Consider the following 12,811-nt stretch of genomic DNA (forward strand, 5'->3'; position numbering starts at 1 on the left):
CTTATTAGATCAAAAATCTGTATTTTAAAGTTTGCCACTATATGAATGAATCATGGTGATGTGTAGTGTTTGCTCCTTTATTATGACAAACTATTAAAGAAAGAGCTTTTCTGAGTTACTTGAACAGACTTACCTATTCCTAAAAAAATGGTATTAAGGAAAACTATTTCATTTAAAAATCCTTTTTTGCGGGAACAGTCTGAACATGACAAAGTAGATTTTCAGAGTAAAGGCTGGTGTTTCCTTGCAAAAGTTTGAGGTCTTTGTTTTGGTCTTTGTTAAAATAAATTGTCACAAATATATACCCAAATATATTGTTGGTCTTTGCCTGGACTTCACTTTTTTATTGTTTTTTCACATTCTTGGCTGCCACTAAACAGACATGTTTAACTTTAAATCTATTAGATTTTTAGAGTTTTTAAACATGGGTTATGGTCAATTAACTGGAATTAGCTAACAGCCTAGCGGGCTGATCCCACACAGCATCAAGCCTGGCTTGGCCAACACTGTGTGCTGGATCAGGCCCACAGACCGGATCTGGCCTGTGACCAGACCTAGCACCGTGGGCCAAAAAGATTGAGCACCACTGCTATTAGTATAATAAAATAGTTTAATTTACTATTAGTGAAATTAAGAATTAGCCAATCAAACTGAGCAAAGCAACAAAAAAATAGCAAGGTAGTAAACAACTGCCCGTGCTGATGTAATTTTGGGGCACTTGAAACTGAGCAGCTTAAGGCAGCTTTAAGTAACAACCAAGAACAAAGAATGGGGAAAGGACTGGTATAGGTGCATAACTCCAGGAGACAGTTCATGACTGTGAATCCTAATTGGAAACAGGTTGGTCTCTACACCTCAGAAAGACATCCAGGTCCTGAAAACTCACCCATCTTGACATTTCCTATTGACTAGATTATGCAGCCGCTGACCTAGCATGTACGCTTCCTTGGATCCTGTTCTTTCATAGATTTCATAGACATTAGGGCTGGAAGGGACCTCGGAAGATCATCGAGTCCAGCCCCCCGCGTAAAGGGCAGGAAGTCAGCTGGGGTCATAGGATCCCAGCAAGATAAGCATCCAGTTTCATCTTGAAGGTGTTCAATGAAGGCGCTTGAAACACCTCCGGTGGCAGGCTGTTCCAGACCTTGGGGGCTCGGACAGTAAAGAAATTCTTCCTTATGTCCAGCCTGAAACGATCTTGTAGTAGTTTGTGACCATTCGACCTCATCATCCCTTGGGGCGCTCTGGTGAACAAACGTTCCCCCAGATACTGGTGGTCACCCCTGATAAACTTGTAGGTGGCCATCAGATCACCCCTGAGCCTGCGCTTTTCCAGGCTAAAGAGCCCCAGGGCTCTCAGCCTGTCATCGTAGGGTCTGCTTCCCTGACCTCTGATCATGCGCGTGGCTCTTCTCTGGACTCTCTCAAGCTTCTCCACATCCTTTTTGAATTGTGGAGCCCAAAACTGGACGCAGTACTCCAGCTGCGGCCTCACTAAGGCCGAGTACAGGGGGAGAATGACGTCCTGGGATTTGCTTGAGAAGCATCTATGGATGCAAGCCAGCGTTTTGGTCGCTTTACTAGCCGCAGCATCGCATTGCAGGCTCATGTTCATCTTGTGGTCAATGATGACCCCCAAGTCTCTTTCTTGAATAGTGCTAGCCAACATAGCACTGCCGAGCCTATAAGGATGCTGCGGGTTTTTTTTCCCAAGGTGGAGAACCTTGCATTTATCAGCGTTGAACACCATCAGATTCTCATCCGCCCACTTGCTGAGCCTGTCCAGGTCAGCCTGGATCACCCGCCTGTCTTCTGGTGTGGATGCTTTGCCCCAAAGTTTGGTGTCATCGGCGAATTTGGCCAGTCCGCTTCTGACTCCAGTGTCCACATCATTAATGAAGATGTTGAACAGTATGGGTCCAAGGACAGAGCCTTGGGGGACCCCACTGGTCACAGGACACCGCGATGAGTGACTTCCATCAATTACTACCCTCTGGGTCTGACCCCGGAGCCAATTTTCCAGCCAGTGGATCGTGGAGGACCCAAGGCGACAATTGGCCTGTTTCTCCAAGAGACGATCATGGGACACCAGATCGAAGGCTTTTTTGAAGTCAAGATATATGACATCAATCTCATCTCCCTTGTCCAGGTGATAGGTCACCTGGTCATAGAAGGAAATGAGATTGGTCAAGCAAGACCTACCTGCAACAAACCCGTGCTGGCTATCCCTTAAGATGTTGGCGTCGGCCAGTCCATTAAGGATGGCCTCCTTAATAAACTTTTCGAAGATCTTCCCTGGGATAGAAGTCAGGCTGATGGGCCTATAGTTAGCCGGATCCACTTTCCTCCCTTTCTTGAAGATAGGCACCACATTGGCCTTCTTCCAGTCTTCAGGCACTACAGCAGAGCGCCAAGAGTTTTCAAAGATCCGCGCTAGAGGCTGGGCTATGATGCTTGCCAGCTCCTTGAGTACCCTGGGGTGAAGATTGTCAGGGCCGGCTGACTTGAAGGTATCCAGCTTCTCAAGATGTTCCTTCACGAAGTCAGCATTAATGGAGGGCAGGGGATCACCCTCACCTGGACTTCCTGGCCCAGTATGTTCTTAAGAACATAAGTCTCTCTGTGGATTTCAGGTGCCAGCTTCAGGCAGTACGTAGGGTCTTGTTACGCTTTATGATTAGGATGCGCTAAAGCTAAGTTGCATTAAAATTATGTTTTCTTAGCAGTCACACATTAAGGGTTAATTCCTTCTGTGACTTGCACTGCTTGGACTTGCTGCTAGAGCAAGAGCAAGCAGGAGCGTGGCTAGGAGCTGCCAAGCTCCCCCTGCCTCATAGGCGACGCGTAGGGGGTGCACCCCCTGAGAGCGCAGGTGCCCCCCCTGAGAGTGAGCACTCTCAGCTTAGGCAATGGGCAGGGGGAGCAGGCAGAGCGCTGGTGTCCCCCTCCTCCCCCCCGAGAAGTGCCACTGGTACTTCCAGGCATGCTGCCGGCACTTCCAGGCTCAGCATTTGGCTGCGGGGGGACCCCACCACTGACATCACCGCAGCCAGTTGTGATTGGTCCCCACTCAGCCCGCCCTTTCTACCGATGCCCACATCGCTGCCTGCAGGCGGTCATCATGTCCCCCCAGCCACAGGAGGCATGCATCACCTATGCTCTGCCTGTATCTTACCCTCCGCAGCTCTCACAGCTCATTCCCCAACCCCTCCCCACATTTCCCTTCCTAGCTTCCAGGGCTTACTCCCTGCCACCACATGGGGCTTTTCCCTAGATCACAGTTCCCTGCTCACCTGCAGCTGCAGACATTGTTGCAGGGATGGGAAACTCCTGTCCAGCTCCAGGGGCTGTGTGGACACTGGGCTCAGCCCAGAGAGTGGCAGTGGGTAGGTGGGTTCTCCCTCCCTACCTGCTTCCCAGCTGGTAGAAAACACCTTGGGGGGAAGCATACAGGGTGGGTGAACCCACCTGCTGCTGCCATTCTCCTGGGCTGACCCCAGTCTCTGATTGTTTCCCACCAGCAGGAAGCAGGCAGGGAGGGAGAATCTGCCCATCTACCACCACCGCCACTGCTCTCTGGGCTGAAGCTAGCCACACTTCAGCCCTGGAGTGGTACAGGAGCTTCCCTTGTTTCCAGGACAGGGATGGCAGCTGCAGCTGGGCGGGGAGTTGGGAGCTGTGAAAGAGCCCTGGAGGACATGGGGAGGGGAGGATAAATGTGAGCCAGAAATGAGAATGAAGGAGGAGGGGCAGGCATGGGAGAGGATGTGCCTCGGAGTGCAGAGGGAAAGGGGTGGGGGGAAATTTTTACTTTGGGGCTCCCCCAGCTGCGGGCTGTCAGTCCAAAACAGTTATGTTCTGGAGGATGGATCATGCAGGTGAGGGTGGAGCTGGGAGCAGTGCATCCTGGGATTCTGGAGGATTGCTTCCAACTCAAACTGGTTTTGTGAACCAGTCTAATTTACTACAACATGTACTACGGAAGACAAGCTAAAAAATAATCCTCACCTGAAGAGGATTCTCCCTGAGACGCATAGAGCCCACTTGGCTCATCTTACCCTGCCATAACCAGCAGACACTCCCATCTTAAGAGACATAAAATATGGCAAAGATAAGATGTCACAACACCCTTAAGCTTTCTGTCCTGGACCTCCTGAATACCCATAGCTGTTCTAAAGTCACAAGGAGTTGCTGGTGTTCAGTGGCCAAGAATTTCAAAAGTGACTACCAGGTGCCAAACTTTTAAAGAGGCTTGACTCTCTAAAACTCCTGAACATTCACCTTATATAATTCATCTTCTTTAAGAGGTCTTAAGCTAAGCACCCAAATATGACACTAATCACTTTCCACAGTCTTTGCTAACACCCCTAAAGTTCAAGCCCTTAGTGTCTCTGTCTCGGTGTGGGAAAACTGATAGTCCATGTCTGGAGACAGTATTGCAAATCTTTGTGTCTGAAAGTCTTAGAGAGAGACTCACTTCTCCACTCCCTCTTTTGTTCCCTCCTGAAAATTGAGCTTTTCCCATAACTTCTGCCAGATGAAACATGCTTCCTGCAGTTCTTGCTCTGCTTATCTTCTATTTTCTTAATGTTCTTTTATCCCCTCACATTTCTCACCATCTTTAGGTTAACCGCTTTATATAATTAGGCAATCAAGGATGCACTTTGTATGAAAGCAGCAATACAGAAAATAAAATACTATTACCTGCTTATTATTAACCAAATTATTTAAGATGGTTGAGTCTGCTGTTAGACTTTTAGGGTTTCTCTTTGGCATTTCCTGTTTTCATGTCTGCACCTTTTTCTCAGTTTTCAGGCATACCAGAAACATGGGAGATAGGACAGTGGGACTTTTGGAACCAGATCTCAGATTGTGGGAGTGGAAGGCTTTGGTCTGAGAAAGCAATTTGGTAAACACAACTTTCTTCCCTGAAGCTGGAGTTAGTCTTCAAATTTTTCTTTTCATTGCAAAAATGATACTTGACCTTACCTCAAGATAAGACTTAATTAAAATGCCTCAGTCAAAGTACTTCTTCTTTAGCAATGTTTTGAGAGAAAAGTGCCTGTTCCTACCTCCAGGGGGGGGATCGGGGTTGTGAATGGCAACTAGAGTTAGGCATTTTCCAGTGTCAGTGGTGTCCAGTTGTACTAAGTGTAAGTCCTGCTGCATAAGTAAACCACTAGAAGGGCCATATAGACCATGTTGAAAGTGGACTTCCACTAACAAGAAAGGATTTGAGTAGCTGTAGCAGGCATTTCTTATCTACTGAGAAAAAAAGAGTAGAAGGGATTTAGGGAAACATAAGCCCAGCACAAACCAGAACTACTGAAAAAGTACAATGGCTGAGAAAACTAAGGAACCAGTGTGCATGTGCACACAAGCAAAGAATTGAGATAATAAAGGATTGTAATAGAGTGCAGTATTGAAATACTTTTCTTTTCTTTTTTTGTGTAGAGGTGGAGAAATCGAACTTTGTACTTCTGGAGTTTGCTTTTAAGTAAGATGGCTACTTAACAGTTCTCGTGTTTTGAACTTACACAAAATACCATTATTTCTCCTCTTTTCCCAACCGCATTCAGCTTGGTATATCTAGACTATCTGTAGAGCATTTGTATTTGTTTGGGGCACACTTTTGATATCTTGGGATAATTCTATTATATTACTTTTATGTAAGGACATTCATAGCTGAATATTTCCAGAAAATAATCTACAGTGCTTAAGTATTAACTGTGAAGAAAAATGACTGGCATAATTTATCTGTAAATAAAAACAATGTTGTTACATCATTACTCTAAATTAGAATTTACAAGGAACAGATGTCTTTCAGTGAGCATGAGTGTAAATTCAGCAGGGTTTCCAATTTAGCCCAGCAAATGATGACATAGAAATTTATTGCAAACAGAGGGATGACTGGCTCTGCATAATAGTTATGAAGATTATGCCTTTCCCACAAAGCAGTACAAGATGTTTTCTTTCCTAAGTTTCCAGGGAGACAGTCACAATCCAGTAGGGGTTACTGTTGTTCTGAATAAAGCTCTTCAGAATTTTGTAGTTTTAGCAATTTTTAAGATCACAAATCATGAGGACAGCATATATCTCATACAATAGGATTTGAAAAATGAGTTGAAGTACCATTCACTGACTTGACCTATTTTTTTTTAAATCACAACCTTGTAGGACACAAACTTAGACTGGATGATTCTGATACTTCTACTCAGCCAGAATCATTATCTTAACCTCAGGCACAAACTCAGCCATTATTTGAATATTAAATCCCTGCAAGAAAATCTACAAAATGTCCTAAGAGGTAACAGTTACTATCCCTTCACATAGTTATGTATAGTATCTGCAATGGTACAACATATTTAAGGCAAAATCAATATCTATATTGTAGAAGTGCCCAGACTTGTGTGTTTTTGTTGTTCTTTGAGAGAGTGAAGATGGACAAGAGTAACTTGAATTAAGAGACAATAAAATCTGGACTGTCTCCCACAGAAAACCATCCTAGTAACTACAGACTTTATTGATGAAATTAAAAATTCCAAACATGCGAATATATATCCTCCAGTTTCCTTTTTAAGATTGTAAACAGAGATTTATAGAGAATTTGTCCTTTATAGTGTACAAGAAGGTCTTTATCACATCAAAGTGGTTATGTACCAAATGGGACAGGGCTAAAAATCTAGGCAATTGCAATTCTTTTTGCACTCACCGGAGAATTAAGTGAAAGTCTAAGAATTCAAGTTCAACAAGGATGCAATTTCTTACAAAAAAATTCAGTCTATTGAGTTTATTCTCTGGTGTTTCATTTTGCTTGAACCACAGCAATGCACCAAATATTTAATATACTTAACAGTGAATACCAGACTTCTTTACCTGTTCTGTTCTGTATAGTTTTCTTTTTATCTTGTAGTCATCACCGTTGTGTCTGAATGCTTTCCAATAGAGTATTAAGTGATGTGACCCATGTCTGTCATGTTTGTCCTCTCATCCTCTCCCCAGGGGAAGAAGCATGCAATTGAATGTTTTTTGGATGTTTTTATGCTGTCTTCCCACGTTGTTTTGTGTTTGTTAGAGAAGCAAGGTCAAAAAAGGTTGGAGAGGACTTAGTCCTTAGCTCCAAATAAGATTTCATCCCATACGCTTTGTCATCCCCCAGCAAGAAAGCATTCTTTCCTCTATAAAAGTGCTCCTCCAGCCCTACAGAAAAAAGGACTAGACAGTTTCATTTAAGGTACTGACTGTCTTCTGCAGTTTAGCTATTTCTCCTGTTAGACACTGGTCTTTCAAAAATATACATTAGCTTTCAAAGATAGCCTTGTATCCTTTTGCAAAACAAGAGGAAATAAACTGTGCACATATTTAGAAGTACAGTAAAGTCTGCTGGAAGCTTCAGGATATTTGTTGTAAACTTCTAAAGCCATGATGACAGGATATGCATGTGGGATACCTGCAGGAGGGGCCCAATGGTGAAGACAGCACTGTCCTAGGATAACTTATGTTTGCTTCAGCATATGAGTTACATCCACCTTCACAAGATCTACAGAGCATCTAGAGATCCATGGTGGATCAAACCCATTTTCCATGTGGTAGTGTCCCCCTTTCCATGTGCAGATCTTGAAATAGTGATGATCTGAGCCTTTCAGTGCAGTTTTAGAGCATGAAGAATGAAGGTTTGGCTTTCAGATGCACTGCTTTGGCTGCCATTACAACTGAAAGGTTAAAAACATAAAACTCTCTTCTTTTTTCTCCATAATCCCATTTCACACAGCACAGACTTTAGCTTCAGGAGACAAAAAACATATACACACATACACCCAAAGGCCCCTCCCTGCCATGTGTTAAGGGTTGGACATGGCCACTATACTTAGAAATTAGGGCTAAGATTTGTCTCTTACTCAAGCTTTTATAAGAGATTTTTCACAGCAAGATTTTTCTCTTATATTAAAACAACATATGCTCTGGTACATCCATCTTAGATAAGGAAATAACGAGGCAATTAGTATATTGTTAAGTATTTATTGTACTACTGTTTATCATTTGAAAGAAGGAATGATATTATAGGATAATAGGTGCTAAAATTACCCAGTTAAGTCATGTTTTACAAGTTGTACATTCTAAAGCGTTTAAATGAAAACCTATCCTGGATGGATACTTTTACCATAAAACACTCCCCTGCCTCCACTTCATTGTGTTTTCAACAGTAAGACAGTGTCAGTATTTTGAGAATTTTTTCCCCTCACTTTGACAAAGCATCTCCACTAATATACGTGTTTCAGAAAATAAGAGTGGAGGACTGAGAAGCTATTTGTGCATCACAGAAACAAAGACCATTATATTTGTTACCAAGCAGAGAGACAAAACAATCTTGTAATTAACAAAGAGATAAACATGCTAGAAATACTTATACTTTGAGCAATACTATCCATATAGCTAGTTATTTGTTCAGGTACAGTATCGTCCTTCCATAATTTCAAAAGGGGAGAATTTAAACCTTGGTCCCTGTTATCATATACTGCTGGAAAGGGGTCCTTGTGTATGGTGGTGGCTTTCAGTCACTATTGAGTTCCATTATCTTGGGCCAGCTAAGTGTGGGGCTAGTACCCTTCCACAAGCTAGTTAAATCTGACTGAATCACTAAAGTATTCCAGCACCCTGTAGTCCCAAAGAGTCATTGAGGTATTCCAAGGAGCTGCTTCTAGGACACTGTAGAGATTTTCTTGCACCGAGGCTGATCCTTCCTATGGTTTGTTATGCTGGCTTTGCAGCTGTTTTGTGCCTGCAAACTAACCACAGTATGCATGAAGACTGAAGTCCCTACAGTATATTTAACAGAGAATCCTGAAAGGACCTGATCACTGTGTGAATTGGGCCATTCTAACTATGAAAAGGCAATCATCAGAAGCATGTTTATGACCCCAGATATAAACCATTCTTGGCAAGGATGATTTAAAAGTGTTCAGAGAGAGGTGGCGCATCACCAATTTCAAGAAAATAGTCTTTTCATTTGATGGCTTAATTTTAACAAGGGATTCATGAGGATATCAGATTTTTGGTGACATAGAAAAGGGGGAGAAGGGAAAGACTTTGTATGTCAATAAAGTTTAGGCTTCATCCATGGAATCATTCAGGCTAGTGAATACTGATGTGAGCTATTTGTGGATTTTGATTAATGAGATACCCATGGTCAATAGGAGCTCAGCTTCATGATTTAAAAGTAATGCTGATTTGATAAATAGGAGAAGGAAGGCATTCTGAATACATGAATTAAGATTTTTGGAAGGTTGGTCTCATCTTGTTTTGTAAGCTCTTGGAGCAAGGCACTGCCTTTCTTCTGTGTCTGTGCAGCACTTAACACAATGGAGTTTTGTTTTATGATCAGGGCTCCCAGGTATCCCTGCATCAGAAATAAATAAATAATATTTCTCGGAAACTTTACATAGTGTATTCCTTTTATATTCAGAACCCTAATAGAATAAGAGTACACCTTGACTACAACCATGAACTGCATAACATCCCTAAAGTAGCTGAGCATTATGAATGAGCACTAAGTGTCACATACACTACATTTTGTGGGCCTGCAGTGCTCAGTTTTAATACAACTCCATTAAAGGAAAAAAAAAAAGATTTTTAATGACAGATTGTGAAACAACCTCAGGATCTTTTTTAAAGAGAGCAAGTAATAATTGCCAGACATGTTTGGCAAATTACTTCCTCATTCTGGAGCACCTCGCAAAAAACAAGCCTTTTTTTTTTTTGTAATATGCAAGTCATACATACCATTGAATCTCATTAAGTAAAAATCATTTTAAAGGATGAAAATGTGATTGAATGCATGTATTAGGAGGAGCTCTACAAAAATATTGCACAAGCCTTTGTTTCATCTGCTATTCAGTTCTGCTGCATCTATTTCTGTCCCAGAAACCTGAAGGGTGTTGTGATACCTGAAAGCTCGTCTGTGTCTATCCCAACCATGCAATTAGTAAAAAAATATTACCCACAAGAATTCTTGCCACTACTGAGGACTGTAATCTTCCTGGCTTAGTGAGTCCATATCTACATGAGGTTTCATTAAGAATGCATATTCTGTGTTGGTCAGGCACTGAATCTGTATTCTCAATGAACCCTCAAAACAGTGAGGAGATTGAGGGTGGGAGAAGATGGCATGGAGACAACTAAACTCTTCAAATTAATGCGAAGGACTCGCCTGAACAGCTGTCTCCCCTCTGTATACACATTTCAGAGGAACTATCTGGGCCCATTAGAAGCTATAGAAATTTTGGTTTCAGAGTTGCATTAAAGTAACATAAAACACGTTATTCTTTGATTTAATATATTTTCTTTATACTGTCCAAATGTGTTATGTTTGTGCTAAATTTATCTTAAATAGGCTTTTTATCCAAGTAGGTATGTGTCTGTTCAGCTGCTTAACCTATTTTTCAAAGAACCACTTTGCACTTCCCTATAGAATTTAAACTCCCAAAGCCTAATTCTGTGCACAGAACTGTAATACACTTCAGTGAAAGTTGTACATAAGCACCCAAAGGCAGAGTTGAGCCTTAAATAAGTAATGTAATGCTTGAAGTACATGATCCTGCTGAGCCAAATGTACATATGCTAGGCAAACAAAACAAGTTGTGCCCTGTGGATCAAAACAAAAGAAATGTACTAAGTTATCTTTAAAAGCAATTGTAGCCAAATCCTGACAGAAAATAAAAATAATAAGATTTTTTAAATTGCACAGCCACATATAAAGAAAACATGAGGATGTTTCTTCCAAAGTAGACAACAGCTTAATTTTTTCAACAAGAATGGAATACTTTCCATTTGCCATAATTCAGAAGCAACAATACTTTTTATTTGTGGAGAAGGCAGGAGAAAGATTGGGGAGATCAAATGATTAATTTACTTTCCTATCTGAAAAGCATGAGAGCAAATTGGTCAGTTTGAGAAAACATAACCACATTATGTCATTCTTCTGGCTCCAAAAAATGTTTTATGCAATGGGTTACTAGGCCTCACTTTTACTTCTTTCTGAGTATAATATATTTTAAAAACAAGATAAGCATACTGTAACAAGTCAAATTATTAGACATTTATGGTGTATTACCTATGGGCCCCAATCACTGTGAACTGCAGCTAACCATCATGAAAAATCCAATCACAATGGTGTTCTTAGCTCATCGAATTAGCAAATAAGTAGAATTCACAGTTTCACTCATTTTCTTTATATACCTATGAAATAGTGGAATACAGAATGTTTTGGCTGAGAGGGCAAGAATTATATTTCCATGCTTATTTGCCTTCTGGACTGGAAAGAGGTGAAGATAATATATGGGAAGATTCACCCATCACCAGATTCTTCTTTCTCCTATAGCTGGGCAAACAAGAGCCTGAGAATGATGTGTAACCTGTGTTGCTGGGTTTTTGGATGCTATACAGAATGGACACCATTTACACTTTAACTTCATTTAAAGTGAAGTAGAATTTTAATTTACTGCATTGTATTATGTAAATTACAACCCAAAGTATTGTGACCCTCTACTTAAAGCTGTCTTCTGAAAAGCTCCTCCTGTAATCCCAAATTCCTGCTCCCAGTTCAGCCCCTTTGTAGCTAAATAGGTTTCTGCTGAACATTGGAGAATGGTGGGAAAATGGTTGGACTTGGTACAGGAAGGCTAAACCCTTACAGTGCAGCAAAGTTGGGTCCTAAGGCCTTCAGATAGAACTGTACAGAGGAGAGTGTGGGAGGTAGGGCTGGGGCACATTCAGTTGTGGCCAAAAGAGATCGTTATATTAATCTAAACCTGACCTGTATTTAACGGGCCAAAGAATTTCACTCAGTTGGTATGTAGCTCCATCAGCCAACTCCTCACACCCTAGGGGGTAAGCAAAGCAGAGTGTATTGGTGGCTACAAAAATGCTTTGTTGGCATGTTGTTATCTAGGGACATGTCTGAGCCCTTGAGAGAACCCCTGTACAGAGTGATTTATTGTCCTTGGCCTCTGTGCAGAGGATCTGGGTCTCAAAAGGGTTCCACTGAACTGCCAAATCATATAGTTGTCATAGTATGGACTTTGATGTCACCTCTCAAATGGAGGATTTTGACAGCATTCCCATAAACCTTGTACACTTTATTGGTATGTGAACTATCATAGCAGAATTCCCAGTGCATATTAATAACTTCTGTTTTCATCTTTGAAGTTCTATAAAAATCTTGTTTGAGCTGGTAAAGTGATTGACAACAGCCACAAGTGCGATTTATCTTGGGGAAGCCATTTATTGAAAAACCTAATTCTGTGAGTATTACCAGATGTGCCAGTGAGAAATGCCAGTGCTTAGCTAGATAACTGCTTCAAGCTCAATGTTAATTATTCATGATAATTTTTATATGCTTCTCAAGTTCTTCCTTTTTATGAAAATGAAGCTAATATGCCATTTCATTTGTAGAGGCTATATGAAGGTGTCACTTCATAAGTGTAGCTCACATGATAATGCTTGATTTCTTTTTTATTGGTCTGATTTAACTTTATTTTTTGATAGGCTAACATTTGCCATGCACTTTGAAGATGATACTCCAGCAGCTGGGTTTTTATTTGCAAGAGTAGTTTTTCACTTGCATGTAATTTCTCTATAAAAATCAAGTAATTTAATCTAATAACATTTATAAAGAAATGATGCAGTGGCACGTTTCTTTTCTTCTGATAACTTAATTCTCCACCAAGAACTGCCTGTACTGTAGTGATGTATGTACTACAGTCCAGTGGTCAAAGTCTAATGGAAGAACAGAAGCAGTGGAGTATACTTCAGG

At 41.3% G+C, this 12,811-nt stretch overlaps 1 long non-coding RNA gene across 1 annotated transcript; it reads left to right on the top strand.

Annotated features, from left to right (window-relative positions):
• The first annotated feature begins 3,806 nt into the window (after positions 1-3,806).
• On the top strand, positions 3,807-12,299 carry LOC132251606 (uncharacterized). Its single transcript, XR_009463611.1, has 2 exons — positions 3,807-4,909; positions 5,455-12,299. It is a non-coding gene; the product is annotated as an uncharacterized LOC132251606 (long non-coding RNA).
• Positions 12,300-12,811: the final 512 nt, after the last annotated feature.

Source organism: Alligator mississippiensis, chromosome 1 (assembly GCF_030867095.1).
Source record: "Alligator mississippiensis isolate rAllMis1 chromosome 1, rAllMis1, whole genome shotgun sequence".
Classification (NCBI taxonomy): Eukaryota; Metazoa; Chordata; order Crocodylia; family Alligatoridae; genus Alligator; species Alligator mississippiensis.